Consider the following 16,023-nt stretch of genomic DNA (forward strand, 5'->3'; position numbering starts at 1 on the left):
CTGCTAGGAAGCTGTTGCAACTGTGGTATATGGTGAGGATGTGAATTGTGGCAGCTGCAGTGTGTTGAGGAGAATAGGATGTGGTTAAGGAATGTTTGTTTCATGCAGTGGAAAGGTCTGGATGATCCATTGGAGATAGGGGGAAAGAATAATAGGGGTGACTAAAGGACTACTTCTTCTGCCTTGATTAAATGGCGCCAACACCTACTCAAAAGGGAACACAGCACCCCCTGGAGATGTGCAGTGCAAACCTGTACAAAATCACACAGTGCACAGTAACCCTGAGAGCCAGGCTGCAGTTTGGTCTATGAACTTTCTAGCAGTCAAAGCACAGAGAAAAATACAGTCAGTTACAAGAGTCACATTATTCAAAGGTGTAATGCAACAAAGACTGTAAGACGCTATAAGTTATAAAATGTAATAAAGGAGATTATTACTATGATAGTCAAACATGCCTTTCACTAGAGGAGCCAGGGTGCTGTCCTCCAGCTCTCCTAAGTCTGCCAAAGCCCAGCAGCGCGGGGGGCGGTCTGCTTCCCCAGGGCTTCTGTCCATAAAGAGTGAGAATGCGCTCCCCTCCCCACCTCAGCAAGTGGACGCAGAAGCAGCAGGGACTCATCCTCTGTTAGCCCCTGCCTAGACCATCCCTGTCCGTAGATTGACACCTCTTTCTTAGAGGCATACTTCTGGAGTCACCATCTATTTCATTCTCTTCCTGGAGTCGTCTTCTTTCCCCTTCAGCAAAAACCAAAACCTCCTCTTAGTCCTAGCTCGCTAGCTTGTCCAACATACACAGCCTAGCCTGGAGCCTAGCAGGTGTGGAGCAGAGGAGATGAGATTCCTGCCACAGATATTTTCTGCATTCAAAAAAAATCAAAATTTGACATTATTCAGATATTTACTCTTATTTTTCTAACTCATAGTGGCTCTTGGATTCTCTTTAATTTTACAGACAACACATAAAATGTTGCAATCAGAAGAGACCCTAAAATTACCCTGGCCAATCCTGTACTCTTACAGATGAGGAAATTGAGGCGCAGAAAAGTAAAATGAATTGTTCAAAGCTATGCAACTGGGTAGTGTCTGAGCAGAACCTAGATTCAAGTGCCCTGACTCTCAGATAAGTATTTCTCCATTACCATGTTGCTTCCCAGAGCTTTCTTGAAATTGCACGAGAGAGACAGAGGTAGAGGGAGTGAGAAAGATAGAAGGAGAGAGAGGGAAAGAGAAAGAGTGTCGTTTATGTTTGAAAACATCAGCCCTCTGTGCTGGAAAAGTAGAATTGTCAAAAAAAATAACTTTTACATTTTATACATTCTAGTAGTATAGCTGCAAGATAGTACTATATTATGTCTCTATGAATGTAGAGACTTGTATCTGCTTTATGATACGTACTGGTGGCCATGCTGACCCAGGGTTGCTTTCAAGGATGTTATTCTAGACCTTGTTTTTTCCTAAAAACGACCGAGGAGTTACAATCATGACAGAACTTTGGAAAATGATGGATGTTTAATGTTCCATAGATGACAGAGAGTTTGCAAAGGCTGTTGCTGCTATTGGTATCTAGTAGTTGCCTTAGTTTTACATATATACTTATGGATATCATTTAAATTTTTGGAAAATTTAGCTGTGCCATCTATCTTGAAAAAAAGCATCCTACTTATTTGTGTTGTGCTGATATTCTACAGAAATTGGTCAGGAAATTATACTGATCTAGAAATATTCAACTACTTCTCCCCCATTTTTAATTTTATAATGCTCTGTGTTAAATATGTACATGGGTTGATTACGGAAGAGAAGAAAGTATTCTGTTATTAAAATAGCATTTGTGTTTGGACCTCATCCTGGGAGGAGGAGGGTGTGTGCTGGGTGCTCGGGCTCTGTAGAGGCCGGGCTGCCAGGCTCCTACGACAGGAGGTTTGCTAGGCAACCAGAACGAGCTTTCAAACCAGCCTGGATATTCCTGCCTGGCCTGCTGCCATCCTCCAAGAAGGCAAGTAGGTGCAGTAAATTAGAACTGAACCATAATTGTTGATGTGTTACCCTGTAAGAAGTGTTGATGTTTTATGGCAAGAGGTTTGTTCAGAACTAATCAGTCCATGTAGGGGTTTATTTGCTAATTGGTCAGGATCAAAACTTATAAAAAGCATTTGGAAAACAGTCATCTGTGATTATACTGCAGGAAAAAAACCTTATGATGAATCAGAAGTGTTGATGTTTGAGAAAGCTTGTCAACCTGCATATAAACTTGTGTGGGAAGAAATACAATTAAAATATGTCCTTCTATAGTAAATGAAAAAAAGCTTCTCCCAACAAGAAAAAACCAGATGGCATAGGTCTTATTAGGTCATAACTGATACTTTGAGACTTGAAAATCCAGACTAGGTCCAAAGGCATCCAAATGTGCGCAGTGACATTTCTTTAGAAAGATTAGACATTACTCAGAAAGTTTTAGGTCATCCCCACATAGATACAAAAGGATGTTTTTTTCTTTAATCTTTCTTTCGTTTGTTCTTTTATTTTATAAATGTCTGGTGAAGAGGATTAGCCTAATCACCCTGGGATACTGTGAGGCAGTTTTCTTACGTTGTATTTTTGTATTTATATACTTATACATAAATACCTACATAGTAAAATGTAAACCAACTTCGAAAACCCTGGGTAATGAACTATTTCTTGTTCATGAACTAAACATTCCACAAAAATGTGCTCTTGTCCTACACTGTATTTGCCTGATTATATAGCACTGCTAATGTTGTAATAAAAACACTTGTTTAATTAACAGTTTTCCATAGAAGATTGTAAGCTCTGAGGAAGGAATCATGTCTATCTTATTCATTGCTTCTTTGCCAGCACTTAAGAAAGATCCTGATCCCTGGCCATATAAAGAAAAAAAAGTGAAAGGTAGAGATAAAGAGAAAGGAAAGAAGGAAGGGAGGAAGAATAGAAAGAATGAAAGAGGAAGAAAGAGGGAAGGATGGATGGGAAGAGAAAGGAGAGAGGAAGGGAAAGAAGGAAAAAGAGAGAGCAGAAGCAAAAAATAAACCGGACATATATACAATGGAATATTACTCAGCCATAAAAAGAAACGAAATTGAGTTATTTGTAGTGAGATGGATGGACCTAGAGTCTGTCATACAGAGTGAAGTAAGTCAGAAAAAGAAAAACAAATACCATATGCTAACACATATATATGGAATCTAAAAAAAAGGAAAATTGTTCTGAAGAACCTAGGGGCAGGACAGGAATAAAGATGAAGACGTAGAGAATGGACTTGAGGACACGGGGAGGGGGAAGGGTAAGCTGGGACAAAGTGAGAGAGTGGCATGGACATATATACACTACCAAATGTAAAATAGATAGCTAGTGGGAAGCAGCCGCATAGCACAGGGAGATTAGCTCGGTGCTTTGTGACCACCTAGAGGGGTGGGATAGGGAGGGTGAGAGGGAGGGAGACACAAGAGGGAAAAGATATGGGGATATATGTATATGTATAGCTGATTCACTTTGTTATAAAGCAGAAACTAACACACCACTGTAAAGCGATTATACTCCAATAAAGATGTTTAAAAAAATAAATAAAGCCGGTTGATTAAGTTCTGGGGATATAATGTACATACAGTATGGTCACTATAGCTAACAGTACTGTATCACATATTTGAAAGTTGCCACAAAAGTGGATCTTAAAAGTTCTCATCACAAGAGAAATAACTTTGTAACTTTGTGAGGTGATGAATATTAACTCAACTTATTGTGGTGATCATTTCACAATATATACATGTGTCAAGTCATAGTGTTGTACACCTAAAACCAGTACAATGTTATATGTCAATTATATCTCAAAAAAACTGGCAGAAAAAAAAAGAATAGATGCATACAGAAAAACAAAGCCAGTTGAATGCTACTTTTTATTTGCCATAAGAATATAAACTGGCCAATGCTTTGGACCTTTTTAAAATTTAGATTAATGCTTTTAGATTTTCATGAGTAACTGAGTCATTTACATCTTTAAATTTGTATCAGCATAAAGAGTTCAGAATGTCCTTTTAGAAAATCAAATGCCTCTCAAAGTTCTAAAATCAAGGGATTTCTTACCTGGCTTTGGCTAATAATGCAGGAAAAAAAAGAAATATATTTAGTTATATTTTCCCAGTAGTGAAGAGCTGGATTTTATTTTATTTTTTTTAAAGAAGATGTTGGGGGTAGGAGTTTATTAATTAATTAATTTATTTTTGCTGTGTTGGGTCTTCGTTTCTGTGCGAGGGCTTTCTCTAGTTGTGGCAAGCGGGGGCCACTCTTCATCGCGGTGCGAGGGCCTCTCACTATCGCGGCCTCTCTTGTTGCGGAGCACAGGCTCCAGACGCGCAGGTTCACTAGCTGTGGGCCTAGTTGCTCCGCGGCATGTGGGATCCTCCCAGACCAGGGCTCGAACCCGTGTCCCCCGCACTAGCAGGCAGACTCCCAACCACTGTGCCACCAGGGAAGCCCTGGATTTTAATTTTTAATAGAAAAATTTATACCTCATTTCTTCCTCTTGAATCCAGCCCCTCACTTTAGCTGAATGAGTTCTTCAAATCCTCATTTTTGTGTGTGTATGTGTACAGAGCCCTTCAATTATTTCCAAAGAGACTACAAAATTGAAATAGTTTTTCATTAAGTTAAGTATGATGGAACATTCCAAAAAGTACTTGTGCAGTTTTTTTTTTTTCAGGCTTCTTGATTTTTTTTTAACATCTTTATTGGAGTATAATTGCTTTACAATGGTGTATTAGTTTCTGCTTTATAACAAAGTGAACCAATTATACATATGTTCCCATATCTCTTCCCTCTTGCGTCTCCCTCCCTCCCATCCTCCCTATCCCTCCCCTCTAGGTGGTCACAAAGCACCGAGCTGATCTCCCTGTGCCATGCGGCTGCTTCCCACTAGCTATCTATTTTACATTTGGTAGTGTATATATGTCCATGCCACTCTCTCGCTTTGTCCCAGCTTATCCTTCCCCCTCCCCATATCCTCAAGTCCATTCTCTAGTAGGTCTGTGTCTTTATTCCCGTCTTACCCCTAGGTTCTTCATGACAATTTTTTTTTCTTAGATTCCATATATATGTGTTAGCATACGGTATTTGTTTTTCTCTTTCTGACTTAAGTACTTGTGCATTTTTATTTATTTATTTTAAATATTTGTTTATTTATTTTTGGCTGCACTGGGTCTTCGTTGCCGCGCGCGGGCTTTCTCTAGTTGCGGCCAGTGCGGCCTACTCTTCATTGCAGTGTGCGGGCTTTTCATTGCAGTGGCTTCTCTTTGTTGTGGAGCACAGGCTCTAGGCGCGCGGGCTTCAGTAGTTGTGGCTCGCCGACTCTAGAGCACAGGCTCAATGGTTGTGGCGCACGGGCTTAGTTGCTCCGCAACATGAGGGATCTTCCTGGACCAGAGCTCAAACTGTGTCCCCTACATTGGCAGGCGGATTCTTAATTGCTGCACCACCAGGAAAGTCCCTGTGCACTTTTAAAATATAAATGTATAGTGATTATCATAACTAATAAATTGATCTGGCTTAAGTCAGATTCCATTAATTAGAACCCTCAATCGATTTATCATGGATGTGTATATTTTGTTTCTGATTTATTTATTTTCTTCATTCTGCTTATAGAAGAAAAAGTCAAAGGACTAAGAAGGTAAATGGATGGTATTAATTTAGTAAACAAAAATTACCTCTTCAATGTTATATTGTTGGAATAGATATTTATGATGGTAATCCTTTAGATTAACGTTCATAATAATGACTCTGTAGGACTGCAACTAAGAATTTAGAGAGAGGGACTTCCCTGGCAATCCAGTGGTTAAGACTCTGTGCTCCCACTGCAGGGGGTGTGGGTATCCTTGGTCGGGGAACTAAGATCCTGCGTAACGCGTGGTGTGACCAGAAAAAAAAAAATAGAATTTAGAGAGAACCTATTATGTATATAATATTGTATTAGGCACTCAGAAACAATAAAGATGGGAGATGTATGTGATAACAATAATTAAACATTTATTAAGCATTTATCATTAACTAAGTGCAATACTAAAGCATTATCTGCATTACCTCATTTAATTCACACAGAAGTCCTGTGAGGAAGATAATATGAATTTTCCCCCCATTTTACACATCTAGAAACTACCAGAGAAAGCAAGTAAAACATCACATAGGTAATTTAACATAAATTTGATCCTGAGCTTTTCATCAGTTGTACTAGTCATCATATTTTAGTACTTTCTTATCTTCCCCATTGTTTCCTTCCTACCCCTACTCTTAAACTGTGTTGTGCATACTTCCATTAAAGCATTTATGTATTGTATGGGAATAATTTGCAGGTTTTAAAAAAAGTTTTCCCTTTCTTATTGGAACACAAGCTCCTTGAAGTCATGGTACAGACTTTTTCATATTTGTAGCACAGTGCCTGTCATCTAGTAGGAATTCAATAAATATTTGCTGAATAAATGAGTGGGTGTATCTGGGTCTATCATCTTTGTTAGATTATGACTGCCTTGAGGATAGGGAAATATCTGACTTGTGAATTCTTTACCCATGGTGATGACTCAAATTAATATTTTCTGAGTTGGATTAAGAGTTAAAATGAGTGCTATATTCAATAAACATTTTATTATTATAAAGAATATTAAATTATAGCTATTAAGTCACGTTACCTAAGATATGAGAATACCATCACATCTTATGCAGATGTTCAAAAGGATGGATATCATACCTTATAGGGTCTTCCAATTTTAAAAGAACATTGTTGGATTATTACAATAAATCTGAGAAATTAGGGATTCGTTAAGTAAGGAAATTGACTATCGGAAAGTTTGTGATTTGTCTGTATTCACAGATCTTTCAGTAGCACAGCTGGGATGAGAACATAGGTCTTCTGACTATTAGTTTGGGTCCTTGCTATGATATTAAACTATTACACAGCTGACGTTTCAATGTATGAGAACTTTTAACTCCTCAAGTATTAGGTCATTAGGTTATTTTTGTTTTTAATATTTATTGAACACTTACAAAATGGTGGGCTCCTTTGTGAAAAATTGTATACATCTGTGCCATACTCCCAAGAAGCTTGACTCTCCCTAGAAAGAAGAAAAAAAGCAATCCTATAGTGAAATGAATTGATATCACTTATTTTCTCTATAATCTAAACCATATGAAGAATCCAAGTCTGCTGCATAGATCAGAAATAGCTGGGAGTAAGTGAGGCATACGAAATTATGTGAGCAAATCAGTGGGATCCCAGATTCTCAGAAACTACTAGTTCCACACCCAGTCCATTATTACCCACCTGTATACCATGGATCTTTTTCCATTCCTTTGGCTCACTGAATCAAGAGCTCTTCGGTTGGGATTGCCAACAAAGGCCTCAGGCTTTTATGGAATGCCTACTGCAGGGCCAACCTTATACATAATTTAAAAATCAGCAAATATTTGTTTATTTCCTGGGTGAAAACTCCTTACTACATCAGTCATTAATTTGAATTCTGCAAATAACAGGTTTTTGGGTTTTTTTCTGAATTAAACACTTCTGACTGCTCAAAATTTCAACATGTTTTTTAAACCACTCTGTGTGAATCTAGCACGGTGAAGCATAAGCAGTGTGCCAGCTGCTATAAACCCTTTGATTTCGTGGCTATCCACAGCCTTGTAATCTCTTTCCTCAGCAGGTATCTTCTTCTGAACAAAACCATATAGTTTCCAAACAGACTTCTGAGAATATGCTTTCAACTATTTATAAGAGTTTTCACTTCAAAGATCCCATGATGTTCGAAAATAGATGACAGTGTTTTCGCTGACCTACCTGTATTCTGAGATAGAGGCAGCACTGACCCCACAAAGAATAAGGCAGCACTTAGTGTGGGATTCAAAGGAAGATTCTAGTTTAGGAAAAGAAATGCTCTGAAAAGCTTCCTGTCCCTGCCTTTGGAAATATAACAGAGTTTTGAGCTTGTATCTGACTGGTTATTGTTAATAAAATAAGAAATTTTATCCTATGAAAGCAAGCATCTTGAAGCAATTGATCTTCTGCCAGTTATAAAATGTAAACTTTAGCCAATAAATAGCTAGATTTCATGCACTATCGATATTCAATTACTTTTTCCTGGCTCAATAGAACCCTTCATGGGAACTGAGCACAGACCATATCTAGGATTAGTGCTTGCCATGAAATGGTGTTTTTCGTGTCAACATTAAGTTGCAATATGAGAACACCTGTGTAAGAATTTGCTTTCTGCAATTTAAAACCTGAAATGTTAAATAACCATTGTTAATGAGAGTAATACACAGGCAGGCCCTTGGTAGTTCATTGGCATTATCATTGGAACAAATATCTATCTTTCTGGAGTGTCCCTTACAAATTTTCCAAGGATAGTGTTGTGGGATCTCTGCATCATTTCTCACATCTCTGTGTTTGGCTGTAGGAGTCTTGTCCATGAGTGATGTATAATATGCTCCACCCTGAAAATCTGCAATTTTATTTTTAAACCAGCACTTGCTAAATCTAAGAGGAACACTGAGTAAAAGAACATAAAAATAATTTTCAAGGGAAAGAGACAAGTGAAAAACACTTCTTTATCTCAACACTGAAAAGGAAAATAAATTTTGGAGTTTTTTGGAATTCTTTGAATTCAAACTAAAGGGAAAGCTTGTCTTCCTTTACCAATATGCTGGCAAAACAATATTTTTTATACGTTTCCAGAGTTGGAATCTATCAAGTTCAATAGAAGAGGAACAAGGTAGAACCTTTAAGCAGTGTTATTTAGGGTAGTGCATCATGGACTTTTTATTGTGATGCCACACATTGGACATGAAAATATTTCTATTGCATTTTGGGTGAACAGACGACGTTGCTCCTGGCCAGAGGCTTCTGATATGGGGTCTTGATCTACCTGGGCCCTGTACAGCTGCCCTGAGGACTGAAGGAAAAAATCAGTAACTCAACACATTAATGGGCCACAAACCAGCAGCTGGGAAGCAAGGTTGATTGATGCTAATATCTGGCTTTGGTGCATGTCTGTGGTTTCAATTTTCATTTTTCAATTTACATATAGGCACAGGAGTAAATGATGATAAAATCTGAACCCCAATGAGGATGACTTGTTGATGTGGATCAAAAACCAAATTCTATAGAATCAAAATATGAAAGGTTGGAAAACAGCATGCAAAACCGTTTAAGGTCCTTACAGTTCTAAGTGTTGAGAAGTTATCAAAACTTTAAGCAAATCAAGAAATTAGTTAAGCATTTATTATCATCAATTCACAAGGTCATTAACCCCGCAGGATGTCTAAATTGATTGTAACTACTTTTTTTCATTGACAGTAGCCCTGCAAGGAGGAAGAAGGATTAAGTTTAGGCAAATAGGTTAAAAAATTTTCGGGGGCTTCCCTGGTGGCGCAGTGCTTAAGAATCCGCCTGGCAATGCAGGGGACATGGGTTCAAGCCCTGGTCTGGGAAGATCCCACATGCCACGGAGCAACTAAGCCCATGTGCCACAACTACTGAGCCTGTGTGCCTAGAGCCCGTGGTCCACAACAAGAGAAGCCACCACAATGAGAAGCCCGTGCACCGCAACGAAGAGTAGCCCCCACTCGCCACAACTAGAAAAAGCCGGTGCACAGCAACGAAGACCCAACGCAACGAAAAATAAAAAATAAATTAAAAGAAAAAAGTTTTCTGTAAAACTGCTTTAGATCTGTTTTAAATCTTTAGTAAATTTTTAGTTGCCGTGTTGTTTAACATGGTTTGTTCTGAAAGAGATACAGATTTTGAAGCCAGATTTTGACAAAAATTGAGTTTATGTGATTCAGACATTAGTATTAAGAGATCTCGGGACTTCCCTGGTGGCACAGTGGATAAGACTCCGTGCTCCCAATGCAGGGGGCCCAGGTTTGACCCCTGGTTAGGGAACTAGATCCCACATGCATGCCGCACCTAAGAGTTCACATGCCACAACTAAGGAGCCCGCCTGCCGCAACTAAGACCTGGTGCAACAACAACAACAACAACAAAAACCCACAGAGATCTCTTGGTTGTTCAGTGGATCCCTGGATGCAAAATACAGCTGGTCTCTTTTTCACTTTCTGAGAATGGATGACTTTACACATATTTGGATAAGAATCAGAGTTAGGAATCATTTGTTTGCATGTGTAGAAAACACACTCAAACTGCTTAAACCAAAAAGAAACTTCATTGGCTCATATAATTGAAAAGTCCACTGGGAGAAGCAGCTTCAGGCATGGCTTGATCTGCTGGTGTCCACAACCTGACCAGCTTCAGGTTCTTCTCTCTTCAGTTCTTTGCTTGGTTTCTTTGTTAACTTCATTCTAGGCAAGACCTCCCCTTGTGGTCCTAAGATGACGACCAGTTATTGCAGAGACTACATGCTTCCTATCCATAGCTGATAGGAATAAAGCATATTTGTCCCAGAATTCCCAAGAAATCAGACTGGATTAAGTCACACGCTCACCCCTGACCCAATCACTGTGGCCAGAGAAGTGGAATGCACTAATTACTTAGCTAGCTTCAAATTCCTCCCTCGTAATCCCCAATGCGATGCCAATGAACTACCTAAATCACCAAATAGGAATTTGTGACTGTTAGAATGGTGAAAATGGAGGCTGAAGACATAATCAGTTACATGAAGAATCTTAGAAATAGAAGGAGACTTTAGAATCTTTAACCAAACTTTCTGATCTAGCCAAATAACCAATTTAGCCAAACAAACTGACCAAACTTCACAAAACATTAATGCAAAAAATAGTCACTTAGTCTCTGCAGGTACCACTTGTGACAGTGAGCCACCATAGCCTGTGTGACTTTTGAACAGTTCTACTGGGAAAGGCCTTCTTTACATTGAGCATATATTTGCTTCCCTTTCCTTTGTGCTTTATCCATTGAACCCTGTTTTACCGCTGTGGCCACAAAGAGTAAATTAAATTCTTCTTTCATATTACAGGCTTTCTAATATATATTAAAGTAGTTAAAATAGTCATCCTTAGTCTCTCTTTTCTAGGCTCAACATCCCACATTCTCTCATCTGTTATTGACGTTGAAGGAGTTAAAACACCCTCACTCTTTTGGCTTCTCTTCTTTGTATGAATTCTGGCTAGTCAATTCCATACTCAGACACACAGTTCCATACACTGACATAGAGACTCCCCATGTGGCCATTGGGAAGTGGTTTATTGCATATGTATAAAGACACTGAGGAAAAGAAGAATAAATCTTGTACAGTCACTTTAATAGCAGTCTGTAGAATCAGCCTCAGAACTGATTACCTAAACTGAAATATCCACAGCCAGAATGTGAGCAAAAAGTATGTTTTGGAACATGATTTCTCTAATCTCTAACCATTAATATTGGGCTTAATTACTTATTTTGTTGTTGTAGGCTTGACTTTTAATTATTTTAATGTTATGAATTATTAGTATTTTAACAAATAAGTGCCTAGTAATAGATAGTATTTATTAATATATATTGATTTTGTGATTTACTTTATATAAAATAGTATATGTATAATATATACTATTTTGTTTTCAAAGATAATTCTTTTTATTTTCCCATAAAAATGAATGAGAAAGTATTACATCAACATACTTGGTCAGATTCTATTTGTCATTTGAACTGTGAGTTCTGTCCTAACTGTAAATGTTCTCCAGCAGGGTAACAACTTCCCAGGATCTACAACTTGACACATTTGTAAGGGAAATTGGAGAGACGATCCCCCAGCTGTTCCTTAGGGGCAGGCAGCTTTCTCCCACCTCTTTGTCCATCTCTCACACCCGGAAACACTGAGGAAATTTAGTTACACTTACAACCTAATACCACTAACCAATACTGTTAAGTCCGTGATCTCCCTCTCTTCTCCCTTTCAGGAAATATTTGCCCTGGTATTAACTCTGAAAAGGGCTGGTCCCCATCAGACACAGGAGAAGTAGAAAGGAGTTGAACATTGAGCTAAGGAAAGGCTCTGATGAGGTTTCTGGAACTCCTCCCTCTTCAACCAATCCACCACCAGGTCTTGTAAATCTACTTCTACCTACACCCCAAGCACATTGTCTTTCTTCCAGCTTCACTGCCACCACTAGTTCAAGCATCATCATCAGCTACTTGGGACTCCTGCAATGTTCTCCAAACTTCTCTCTTCCCATCCTCCAGTCCATTTTCCAAGCAGCAGACAGAGGACTTTCAACTGCAAATAGGATCATTCTTCTTTTTACTCAAAACTCTTCAATTTTCACCACACCCAGGATGAATACAAAATTCCTCACATGGTCTGCAAGGCCTGCCTACATGTCCAAGCCTATCTCCCTCCATTCTCTCAGTTACTACATTTCAGATATACTCTTTTTCTTTTCGTTTTGTTAGTGGAATCAGCTCTTTTTCACCTTGGGGTCTTTCCCTATGTTCCCTCTGCTGCTTGGAGCACTCCCCATCTCTTTGCCTGGCTAATTCCTACTAACCATTACCTCTCAGCCCAAGGATCATTTACTCTCCATTCTTCCCAGATAGCCTAATTTTGGACCCCATTTTGTATTCTGTAAAAGCGTTCTCTACTTTTCTTTCAGAGCACCTATATGTGTCTAGTGGTCCACCCTTACCCTTGGTTTCGCTTTCCTCAGTTTCAATTACCAGTGGCCAACCTTGGTCTGAAAATATTAAATGGAAAATTCCATAACTAAGCAATTCGTAAGTTTTAAATTGCACACCACTCTGAGTAGCATGATGAAATCTCACGCCGTCCCAATCCATCCTCCTGCCCCCTATCCCCATCCCCAACCACTGACATCCTCTGCTCCTGACACGTGACCATCGACATCGTCATGGCTCCATGACCCAGGATCACCTGAAGCAGATGACCCTCCTTCTGAGGTACTGTTGGAAGACAAATAGTAGCCTAACACTATGACACAGTGCCTACGTCACTCACCTCACTTCCTCTCATCACGCAGGCATTTTATCATCTCATGTCATCACAAGAAGACAGGTGAATACAGCACAATAAGATATTTAGAGAGAGACCACATTCACATAACTTCTATTACACTATAATTGTTCTGCCTTATTGTGAGTTATTATTATTAATCTCTTACTGTGCCTAATTTATATATTAAACCTTATCATAGGTAAGTATGTATAGGAAAAAACATAGTACCTATAGGGCTCAGTACTATCTATGGTTTCAGGTGTCTACTGGGAGTCTTGGAATGTACCCCCCTTGGATAAGAGGGGGGGCTCTCTGTACCATTTGAGTGTTTGAAGTCCACCTTGACCAGTAGACCAGAGACTGCAGGAGGAGTGGGTTGGCTCACTACTGGATCTCCAGGGTGTGGTCAGACTGACAGGGTTTGAATCCTTGTACCCTCACTTGGCAGCTGTGGGGCTTTGAATACTCAGTCTCAGTTTCTCCAATAGAAAAAATAATATTTTATTACAGGATAACCTTTTTTGTAGGGTTGTTGCAAGGATCAAATCAGAAAACGTAAAGTGTTAAATGGAGTGCCTGGCACATAACAGGTGTTCAATTTATATTGGTTATTAGTATATTATCATTGCTTTTAGGATATGTTTACTTATCGAAGGTAAAACTGTATCTGTTTCTTGAATAATTCTAAATAGTCTCTAGAAAAGTTATTGTTATCCAAGTTAGAACAGCACTTTAAAAACGTGTTTTTCACTGATAGCCTCACTGCGTTTCTCCCTAAAAGTTTTTTTTAATTGTCAAATATTTCGATGTAGCCAAGCTAATATATAGTTTAATCTCTGCTTCAGAGGCTGTCTTAGAATATGTTGTATTTATTGATTTGTTATATATGTACATATATATATATATATATATATATATATATATATATATATATATATACACTTACTTTCAGATGCTTTGAAAAATAATCCACCATTACTTTTTATCTTTTCCCCTGATATTTGAGTTAAATGTATTTTAAACACAGGACAAACTGGCTGGGCCTCTTGACAAAGACATTTTGTTTTTATAAACTTCAACTTTGAAGAATAAGGATATCTTTTTCTTTTTCCTCTCTGTCTGGAAGGAAAGGAAAAAGGGATTTTTTTCCTCTTTGATGGGATTTCCATGGGGGCGGGGGGCGGGGGGGAGCTTTTTATACCTTTAGCAGGGTCTATACAGTGAAAATACTGCTCTGTGTAAAAGGATTATGACAGCGTACAGATTTTTCACTGTCAAGCACCCTTGGGTCAATGTTTATTTGAAATGAGCTACAGCATTTAAAATAGCCCTGAAGAAGCTGCATACTCTCCTTGACAACAACAACAAAGTTTGTATATTAACAGTTGGCTTAACAGTGTCTGGCATAGAGAAATAAAGACGAAAATATACTTCGGCCCTGTAATATTTATAGCATTGCCAGTTTAACCATTGTGCCCTATTTAGGAATATTTTTTGAGTGAGCTTTATATTAATGCCTGAGAACACAGTCATAAATTGGTGGCAGGGAAGCTCATGCAGCAGAATACATGTTTGTGCTGTGCCATGGAGGACGGAAAGGGAACTCACACTGTAAAAATCCCCCTTAATTCTTATACCCACTGACATAGAGGACATTGATAACAATGGGGTTGCCGCTTGGAAATGCTGTGTCATGCTTTACATGCTTTTGTAAGAAACATCGTCTTTATGAGTTTATAAATGAGAAAGGCAAAGATTCCATTTTGTCATTCTGAGTAATGCATTTCCACATATGGCAGCGACTTGTTTATATGGCTTTCCCACTGTTAGAGAGTGAGCTACTCCAGATAATGCACATATTCCAGATATCTGGAAGCTCAGCTAAGAGGCATCATCACTTTACACTTTGAATCTTTCTAACTTTCATATAATCTTTGCTCTAAAAGCTAAGAACTAAAAATAATTGCCATTGTACAATAAATCTGTTAGAAGTTTACAAATCCTCTCTTGATTTACTTAATAGTCATGCCTGTTGCAACAGCCTCGTTGGAGACTCCATGTTCTCACGTGAGCATCAGTTTCCAAATTGTATTGTGTTAAAATTTGTGAACACGTTGGCATTTATACCAAAGAATGCTAGACTGCCACGTACAAAGCCTTTTTAGTTTCTCCTCTTTCACTTTTTAGCTTTCGGTGCCCTGTCAGCATGTGTGAGTGTATCTCTAGTTCCATCGCCACTCCCTTGTTTGTTTCTAATTGCCTGTGGATTAGAAAACATTATTAGAATTATTTCCAAAATAATAGTAAATTGGCTTTAAGTGATTATTGAAAAAACTGTCCTATGACTCAAGCATGAGAGCTTACATTTTTTCATTTATTCAACAAATGTAAGTTGAATGCCTCCTCTGTGCATGTTATTGGACTGAGGGAAGCTTCTGTTCATTCCCAGTCACCAGCTTCATTCAGGACACTATCAGTCTTTTCCTATATTGCTTCAAAACTACTATCTGGTCTCTGCCCGCACAAAGCAGCTAGAAGGATTAAACAGAGTAAATCCTGTTACTTACCTGATGTAAATACTTAAGATTTCTGGTTGCCTTCCAGATGAACACTCTGAGTGAATCTGCACTTCTACTCTCATTGCAACTTGGTCACACCTGGCCATTTATATATTCTTTTCTCCCTGCATGAAATGTATTCCCCATGTATTCACCTTACTAATTCTGTCCTTCCTCAGGGAAGCTTTTCTGGTCCCCTTGACTAGAATAAGGTAACCTTTGTATGCGCCAATCTCAATGACTATAGCTGTAGGATTTAAATCTTTAGAGATGACTGAGCGACAACATAGAGAGGTTAATGCCTTTGAAAGAAGATCTTTATTCCTTACACTTTCAGAGAGGAGGGGACGTATTGTGCCATGCAGGGCCACATGGGGAAGCACCAGTGTCAATCAGGATGTAGAAAGGAATGAGGGGAAAGCATAGGGCACAGTCTTTATTGTGTTTTCCATGGGAAGGCAAAGCAGGGCGGGAAAACAGTTTAGGGTTGGCTAGTTTGAATAATTCCA

At 38.7% G+C, this 16,023-nt stretch overlaps 1 protein-coding gene and 1 long non-coding RNA gene across 2 annotated transcripts in view; one reads left to right on the top strand and one right to left on the bottom strand.

Annotated features, from left to right (window-relative positions):
• Window positions 1-16,023, bottom strand: part of LOC113619054 (uncharacterized) — a 164,753-nt gene that overhangs the window by 68,252 nt on the left and 80,478 nt on the right. The window contains exon 10 of the long non-coding RNA XR_003432261.1: window positions 7,042-7,109. This is a non-coding gene — a long non-coding RNA (uncharacterized LOC113619054). The remainder of the gene's footprint in view (window positions 1-7,041; window positions 7,110-16,023) is intronic.
• Window positions 1-16,023, top strand: part of SYNPO2 (synaptopodin 2) — a 169,341-nt gene that overhangs the window by 32,805 nt on the left and 120,513 nt on the right. The window lies entirely within an intron of this gene.

The sequence above is a fragment of the Aethalodelphis obliquidens genome, unplaced genomic scaffold, assembly GCF_003676395.1.
Source record: "Aethalodelphis obliquidens isolate GAN/ISIS:26980383/991018 unplaced genomic scaffold, ASM367639v1 scaffold6, whole genome shotgun sequence".
Classification (NCBI taxonomy): domain Eukaryota; kingdom Metazoa; phylum Chordata; class Mammalia; order Artiodactyla; family Delphinidae; genus Aethalodelphis; species Aethalodelphis obliquidens.